At 43.0% G+C, this 8,302-nt stretch overlaps 1 protein-coding gene across 2 annotated transcripts in view; it reads left to right on the top strand.

The window, feature by feature from the left end:
• Positions 1-334: 334 nt before the first annotated feature.
• Positions 335-8,302, top strand: part of NUTF2 (nuclear transport factor 2) — a 25,890-nt gene continuing 17,922 nt past the window's right edge. The window contains exons 1-2 of one of the 2 annotated variants that reach the window (XM_009319747.1): positions 335-466; positions 1,608-1,661. The gene's annotated coding sequence lies outside the window, so the exon portion shown is untranslated. The remainder of the gene's footprint in view (positions 467-1,607; positions 1,662-8,302) is intronic. The other variant, XM_009319755.1, reaches the window with a different exon arrangement.

Here is an 8,302-nt window from a genome sequence, read left to right as displayed (position 1 = left end):
AGCCTGCGGCGGCAAGCGGCTCTCTTCCCAGGAGCGCCGTCCCTGCTCGGACGTGCTCAAGGCTTTGCCGTCGCGACGGTCCGAGGCACCGGGGCTTCTCCTCGGCACCGAGCCCGGTGCCCCGCGGGGCTTCTCCTTTGCTTTGCGGTGGCTCGGTATCGCGGCGAGGAAGGGGAGAGGGGATGAACTCTCGCCGCCAACACCGCGAGGAGATGGTTTGCCCGGTGTGAAGGAGGTGTGCTTGGGTATGCTTCCTCGAGTGGTTTTGATGTTCTTACTGCATTACTGTCTTGCCAGAAGGTTGTGCGAGGACTGAAGTTAACCTTTGAATCACTTTGTCACACAGAAAGCGGAAGGCTCACGCATCCTTGGAGTAAGACTAGCAGAAGTGCGTGCGTGTGCTCAGTGGTCTGCTGTAGCCGTCTAGTTTTTTCCTTTGAGTTGTCAGTTTCCGATTCTACAAGAGGTGACTCTTTGTTTTCCCCCTTCCACCTCTATAGCCGTTTTCACTTTTTAGCTTTAAAAGCAATCAAAACCTGCAAAAATTTACAGCAGCGAGGAGTGTACGTTGCACTTTGTTAATATGAGAGAGCTTTCTGAAGTCCTTAAGTCCCAGAGATGCTGTTCCTGCAATTCAGATTGAACTCCCTGTCTAAGGCAGGCTGTAACGCTTTACCTGTTTGCCCTCACTTGAAGTCCATCACTTCCAGTGTAAATGTGTACTTCAGAGCTCGACTTGTGGCATACACATTGTATTGCGGTCGAACGGGAACAAAGCCCAGGTGAATGCTTGAAGAGGAACAGGAATCAGTTGCAGAACTGTTGCTTGAAAGTTAAATTTGGTTGCTGGATCAGCCACCTTCTCAAGTTGGTCCTTTTTTTATTTCTCTTCTGGGAGGAGTTGTGTTCAAGCAACGCTTTCTGTGTTTGTGTCTGGTGCCTTTAAGTTTTCTTTTAGCAGCAACAAAAAAAGGCATTCCGCCTATCTCTGCATAGAAGTAGAGAAATTACTGTATATAATACCATTATTGGTGAAAAACATAATCTAATTTAAAGTACAATGACATTTTGGCTTACTTTTGGACTATTTAACTATTTTCCAACTGGGGTCCTAATTATTCTTTCGTGTTGCTCCCTAAAAGATCGCAAGTTGTTTGGTAGATGATTTGAAATACATTTGTTTTAACATCTGTGTCTGTTCAGTTCTTTAGAAAAATGCAAATGGTGACAACTTTCTGCAGTTCTCTCTGTTGGGGTTTCTTTTGTCTCTGTCATTAATAATAGGATCGTCTAGTTAGTGGCGGCGTTGAGTATGTTTTGTGTAAGGATTGCAATATAGACTAATAACTGGTAACATTTGTAAGCATGACTTCTTTCAGTTGTTTTAAACCTCCTAAATATTGTGGCATCGCAGGCAGTTTTGAAGTTCATATTTGTACATCCCCAGTTTGTGTGCTTGCATACCATGGTGCTGGAAGCAGGGCTATTGTGTGGTGCAGGGGAGGGAAAAAAGGAAGCAAAGCAGGACGGGAAGCGTGGTTGTGGAAGTGTGAGATGGTTGGGTAGATACCGTACGAAAAGTTTCGGTGGCTTTTTTTTTTTTTAAGGCGTATTTTGGAAACTTGGAGCTCAACCAAAGATTGGAGCCCAGTCATTTGGAGGTGAGGTATATAACAAGCTTTGCTTACACACATGAAAACCTTGCGGATCATAAAGCGTGTTGGAGAAAACTTTCCATACTTTGAACGCTGCCAGCCAATAACAGAGGAATGCTGTGGCCAAACCTAAAATTATGGGGTAATATAACGCAAAATAGCAATGTTATCTAGCTTATCTTGCATTTATCACTGCACCAAGGTACCTAGGGCTGTGTTTTTAGGGGTGACTACCTTTGTGCTGTCTAGTTCAGGGCTGTTATTTACACAACTGGCTACTTTTAACAAACATACAACAGTGATTGTTTTCAAATGTGCCAAACTTCAGTTGTGAACCACAAGAAAAGTTGCAAGGATTAAACTGCGTTTTTCTAATAGAAGTTCTATGTAGAATAAAAATTAATACTGAATATTATTTTGCTGCTGAGTTCATGAAAAAACCTGGTTAATTTTTAAGTAATGATTTGGTAGAGAAAAAAGGGTTATAACTGTAGTATAATATGTTTGCTTCTGTAACTTAAAAATCAGTTCCTAATTTTCTCTTAACCTGAAACAGCTGTCATGATGGAGTCGGATAGATAGAAATATCTTTTATTCTGCTGTTTCTTGGAGATTAAATGTTATGTTACTGTGCCTATAAGGTAAAGAAAAATGTGATGCAGCAGTTCCCCCCCGGCTCCCGTCCCCCATTGCCTCCTCTGTTACTTTAAAACTGAGCGGTCTTGGGTACATCCTGGGGAAGAGAGACATGACTTCAGCCTTGTAAACTTGAATTCAGTTTTTGGATTGCAGCAAGAATACTGTGGAAAAAATGCCAAATGTGGCTATTGCTTAACAACAAAACATTATGTCTTCCTGTCCAATTATATGTAATATAATACATGTCTATATATTTGAAAATCACCTCTGCTGACTCTCTGTGACTCTGTTGGGTCGGCAGGTTGCAGATAGGATGAGCATCAAGCTGTAGGCACAGCGAAAGCTTTGCCGGAGTCCTCCCCGTGTGTTTTGTTTACTAATGGCCTTGTATTTGCTGACATCTGTAACAAAAAAAAAAAAACCAACAACTTCAGGTTGGCATAATTCCTGCATTAATTTGTTTTAATGAAGCTGGAGTAGAGGAATAAAAAGACTGAGAAGGGGAAAGTCAGTTTATTTTCCATATTTTTCAGAAGGAAACAGTCTGCGCCTTGTCACTCTTCCCTTTCTCCCTTTTCGTCCTTCCACTGTTCACATATCTAGACTTAATTATTTTTAGATCTGAAAGCATATTTAGAATAATGTAATTTCTTGCGCAGCCCATAGCAATTACTAGGTGAAGGTCTGTGTGGAAATCAGTAATTTCTGATTGGCCTGAAGCAGTAATTTTCAGATTGTTAGCCTGCATGGATCAGTCAGCTACTATGGAGATGGCAGCGAAGATACCCAAGAGAAGCAATTCCTTCAGTCTCTGAATGCATGAGTTTGCTCCTCAACTGGAAATTTCATAGGTTTTCAAATGGAGAAGGATTGACCACTAAATTGGAGTTTCTCAGAAAGAGGTAGAGTGTGTTTAAGATAAATGCCTGATGATATATCATGTCCCCGAGTAGGTTCCAGTATTTCATCATCCCTGTGTTAACGTGCATTCTGCCTGGCCTGGACTCGTTTAGCCTAGAGAAGAGAAGGCTTGAGCGGGGCTTAATCCTAGCCTCCCATATCTGTCAGACCGTTACCAGGAAGATGGAGCCAGGCTTTTCAAGGGGTACTTGGTGGGAGCACAGGGGCATAAGTTGGAACAGAAGGGATTCTGGTTGGACACGGGAGAGCCGCCCTCTGCATGAGGACGGTCAAGCATTGGAACAGGTTGCCCGCAGAGGTTATGTCGTCTCCAGCGTCAGAGCTTCTGGGGATCAAAGTGGATAAAGGCGTGGGCAACCTGGTCTGATCTCCTAGCTGACCCTGCTTTGAGCTGGAGGAGGTCCCTTATAACCTGCATTATTCTGTGATAATTCGCATAGTCTCTTCTCTTGAGAGTGTATGGCTTTGCTAAAGGAAGGGCAATCTGTTATCGAGTGCTTCTTGGTGTAGTTGAATAGATGATCTGTTTGAGAGAAGATTAGCTGGTCCTGTGACGCTGGGTCCATTGCGTTCCTAGAAAGCATGCACAGGAGATGCTCCTATCTTTGTTAAGTTTTAGTGGCAATAGAAAAGAGATTGAAGGAAAAATAGTCTAAAAACTGTTTGCTGCTTTACTTTTTCTTTTTTTACTGCAGTCTAAAGACTGCTCACTCTTTTTAATCCGAGTGATCAAAAATACATGCATGGTAGAAATGGCATGAATAACAGGAACCGAAACAACCGAGAGCTCTTTCATTGTCCTTATTTACTCTTGTTAATCAGTAGTGAAGGGTGCAGCAACTGATGGTCTAAACCATGTTTGCCATGGACTCACATATACCGCTGGACCAATAGCACCAATTTAAAGGGAGCATTGGTGCTCTCTTGTTACACTGATTTTTCAAATCTTCCAGAAAACAAGCTTGAATTCAGTCTTAAGAGCGTTTAACTTTGCAGTGGTGTGTAGCGCCAGCTTTAATACCCAAACTTACAGAATAAGTGTAGTCATGACTGGATAATAGATGGCTTTTTTTTTATCCACTAGCATGTTAGAATGTATTAATTTGAGGTTTTTCCTCTTTAAATTCAGTGTTTTCTTGGTGTTCCACAGATCAGAAGGTCTTTACTGAGCTTATTTGCCTGTGATGGTTGTTCATTGATTCTTCGAATGCAGCTTGCTTTTTAAAAGTGGCAATCCCTGGGAGACCACCTTCATTTTCTTTAGCGATTTATGTTATACTTTACTATTGCTCATACTAGTTTTTGTTGATGTTTTCAGAAAATGTGGGGGTTTTATAGAAGTGCAGGTCTGCCATACTTGAATTCAAAAAGACGTAATTTCTTTTAATTTATAGCAGTAAGCTTACATACGTCCAGGTCTGATAATGCAGTAAACACAGCTGCCGGTTGAAACAATTATTTGGTCTTTCTCCATACTGCAGTGATGTGAGGATAGCCCACCTGCTCCAAATGTCACTGGTGCTTACATGTTTCATGCTATCTGTTTATTTGTCTGTTGGCAGGAGACTCTATTTTTGCCAGGTAAAAGGTGGCTTTTCCTCAAGTTGCACCTCTGAGTAGCTCTGGTGATGGCGCTCAAGCAGAAAGACGGACTTTGTGCTGCAGCATGCTGACGGAGAATCGTCTCCAGGTGGTTTCGTGGTTTCTTGTTTGTTGAAGGAAGCAATGGGAAGAGTTTTCATCCAGCTGTTTGGCAGAAATGGGTCTTTTAAGGACTGTGTTCCCCTTAGGAGTTAGGGGCAGCCTTGGTGCGTTCGTGCTGATCTCTCACGCCCAGAGTTAAGGCAGAGAAGGAAGAGGGATGAGTGTAGATAGGAACATCTAAGCTGTGACAGGCAATGGAAAAGATTCTGTGTTTCTGGATTTTGTGGACAGAAAATCCGTTGCCTGAGGCCAGTGTAACCCTAGTCTAATTCAAGGTCATTCATGGCCCACGTGAAGGCTCCTTTCTCTTCCAGTCCTCCTCTGTCTCACACCTTTCTTTCCTCCTTGGTGCTGCTACTGTTTGGGTCATGCAGCTTCACGTGATGTTGGTGCCATGTGCCAAAGCAGATGAGGGGGAGCTTAATTCAGGCAGTTGTCTCCCTCCTGGGCCAGCATGGCTGGTGGCACAGGACACAACAAGCTGGAGGAGCCTACGGGGAAAGGAGGGAGAGAGGCTTCAGGGTGTAGTGTAGCCTTGGATGATCTGGCAAGGTCGAGCAGCAACAGAAGCGTTGGGCGGTATAGACTGTGCAGGCTGGGCTGCCGGGACTGTGGGGCCCTATGGAAGTCCCGTTGATGTTGGTAGTCTGTGACTGCATGTAGGAAAGCCTGGTGTCGTGGAGAACTGGGAAGTTCTGCATGGTTGAGGGTACGAATTCCCTCTCCTGTGCTGCGGGATGCTGAACACAGGAGCTTGGCTGTGCGTTCAGGGATGCTGTGTACCCCAAGGCGTTGTGCAGCAGCGGCAGTGCCGGGACGAGGGATGAACATGAGATATAGGTACTGGGGATACCGTGGTGCCGTGTAGGACGAGAGCTGTAGGAAGCGTGGTGAGAGATGTGCAGAGGGCTGGAGTTTACACTTGAGGATGTGTCAGTGTGTGGCCTGGCAAAGGTATTGGAAAATTTGATTTAGACGTCACCGAGGAAAAGTCCCCTGTGGAGCAGCAATCCCGGTTCTGCAGTGTCAGCGTATACCTGGTGGAGAGAGAGTTGCTGGCAGCTGCAGCTTTTGTGTGCTGTATTGGGTTTCAGCTTGAGCACTGACTGCTGGGTGGTATTTGAGGTGGGGATAAATTCTCTAATATGAGCAGATTCCAAGAAATGGAGTAACGTGAGTTAAAGTATTACCCTGTGTGTTGGTAGCTCAGCTTTGCTGCTGTGCCTCTGCAAAGAAGCTGTTAATCAAATGGGCTGTGATGTTCTTAAGTGGATGCGATGAGGTAGGTTTGGTTTGAAGTGACAAAGGAAAGAAAATTAATTAGCTTAAGGAAACTGTCCCCTTTTCCATGGGGAATTAAGGTGGAATATCCAATAAGACACTGAAGTGGTAACCTCTGGCAGGTGCCTGTAAAAGGCCAGCTGTGCCACGTCGTACGTGCTTTCTAGCTTATTGAAACTTCTTTTATCTGGCTTAATACTAACTGAATATTCTTGCCTCTGTAACCAAACTTTGAGTGAACTATGGATAGATTTGGCTGGATGGCTTTGAGGCACAGCTGTGTTGTCCTAGTGTTTGACAACATGAGAACATGTGCATTCTTCCTAGCTTTGGAATAGATCTTAAAAGCCTTTTATGTTACATTTATCTCATTAAAACAGCCTGCTAAATGTATCAATGCAATCTTATATGGATTGTATCTCATTGAAAGGGACTGGGCTTGATGACACACAAGATCATTCCTGTCTTGTTCTTTCTTTAGGTACATCTCTAAGCTTCTTACATCTCTGATGGCAGGCAGAAAACATAAGACAGCATGGAGGAAAAGGTGACAAATCAGAAAAGGAAAATAAAAAAAATGTTCCAGTGAGAGTGTTCAGCAAACCCATATATGAATGGCACAGGAAAAAGAGCAAAGCTGTAATAAAAAAAAAAAGCATTAATCAAGGATGATTAATTTCAGCAGCATTTTTTTAGCTTGGTTCTCACTTCTTGCAAAATCAACATTATAACTGGTCAAATTTATACTGTTTGGTTTTTTATTATTTAATGGTATTTTACCTGCCAAAATAGAAATACTTTTTTTTAGAAGGAGATAGCAAGCTACCATACTAATTTTTAGAAACCATAATACTACTTTCTGTATTTAAAAGACAAATTCCTTAATTTCTTAGAGTCTCAGAGGCTTTCTCACAGTTTCAGGATTGAACAGAAGGCATCTGGTGCTTGAGTGAGGCTGTTGTGCCTTGAGGAGTTGAAGGCCTCTGGCTCTGAACGAGGTGCAGTGCTAGCATACAGCTTGATCTTGGGATCGTATGATGGTACAGTGAGCTGTTAAGGGTGAATACACATTGTGTGTGTGTGAAAATTTAATTTAGCAATAGCTATAGCTTCAGGAGAATAAGCTGGTGTGTTTTTTGCTGTTCACTACTTCATCTCGGTGTTAGATGTGTGGCTGTTTAACATCGATACTGTCGACTAGATCTGCACTTGAATGTTTAGGAAGGATATCTGATAGTGATGTGAGCTCATAGGTTGAAGTTGAAGCTATGACGATCCATAAAAAGTGAATGGAAGTGATTTTCACTTGAGCTGATTGTTGGCTCCACCACAGCCATCCCAACGCCTCTAGGTACCTGCAGGTCTGGAATGGAAACAGCGGACTTCAAAACTAAATACTAGTACTTCTGGTTTTCCAAACAAGACATGAGAGTCCTCCCTAACAGCAGGGTGGGCGTCACTCAGTAGAGTTTCCAGGGAGTTGGTGCGATGGTTTTAGGGTGGTTTTCTCTCAACATACAATCCTTTAATACAGGCTGAAGTTGTTTGATTTCTACATCTGCTCCAGGTTACGCTGGTATGTGGCAATTATGGATTTGCAATCAGTACAACTTTTTGTCTTGTGAAGAAGTAGGTTTAAGTTGTTCAGGGTGTGTGTGTGTTGTTTTTTTTAAACCTGTTGTGCTTGGATGGATTTTTAATTTGTGATCTGTTTTCCCAGAGGAGCGACCACACTGGGTAAAACTCCTTCAGACTGAGTCATGTATTGCAAGTGTTAGTGGAGCACATGTGATGGTGACTGAGGCCAGATAGTAGATCTTTTTGGAGCAGTTCAAATATTAGTTATGTGGCAACAAGTCTGTGAATTTTTAGTCTATGTTAGTGTGCAGGGTTACTGAGTTTGATGTTGACCGTATTGCCTAGGTGGTTGATATTGAAGTAAGGATGTTTAAAAATGGGATAGGTATGTTTCTGTCATAAGTTCATTTGTGACCTCATCCTCAAATAAAATACATTTCTAAGGTGTGCTTGAGAACTGGCATGCAGCCAGCATCAGCTGGATGTCAAAAACCACGGAGTCTGTGGCACGCTTTTGCGGTGCA

This window comes from Pygoscelis adeliae, unplaced genomic scaffold (genome assembly GCF_000699105.1).
Source record: "Pygoscelis adeliae isolate BGI_AS28 unplaced genomic scaffold, ASM69910v1 Scaffold390, whole genome shotgun sequence".
Classification (NCBI taxonomy): Eukaryota; Metazoa; Chordata; class Aves; order Sphenisciformes; family Spheniscidae; genus Pygoscelis; species Pygoscelis adeliae.
This window is presented reverse-complemented; position numbering and strand designations above follow the sequence as displayed.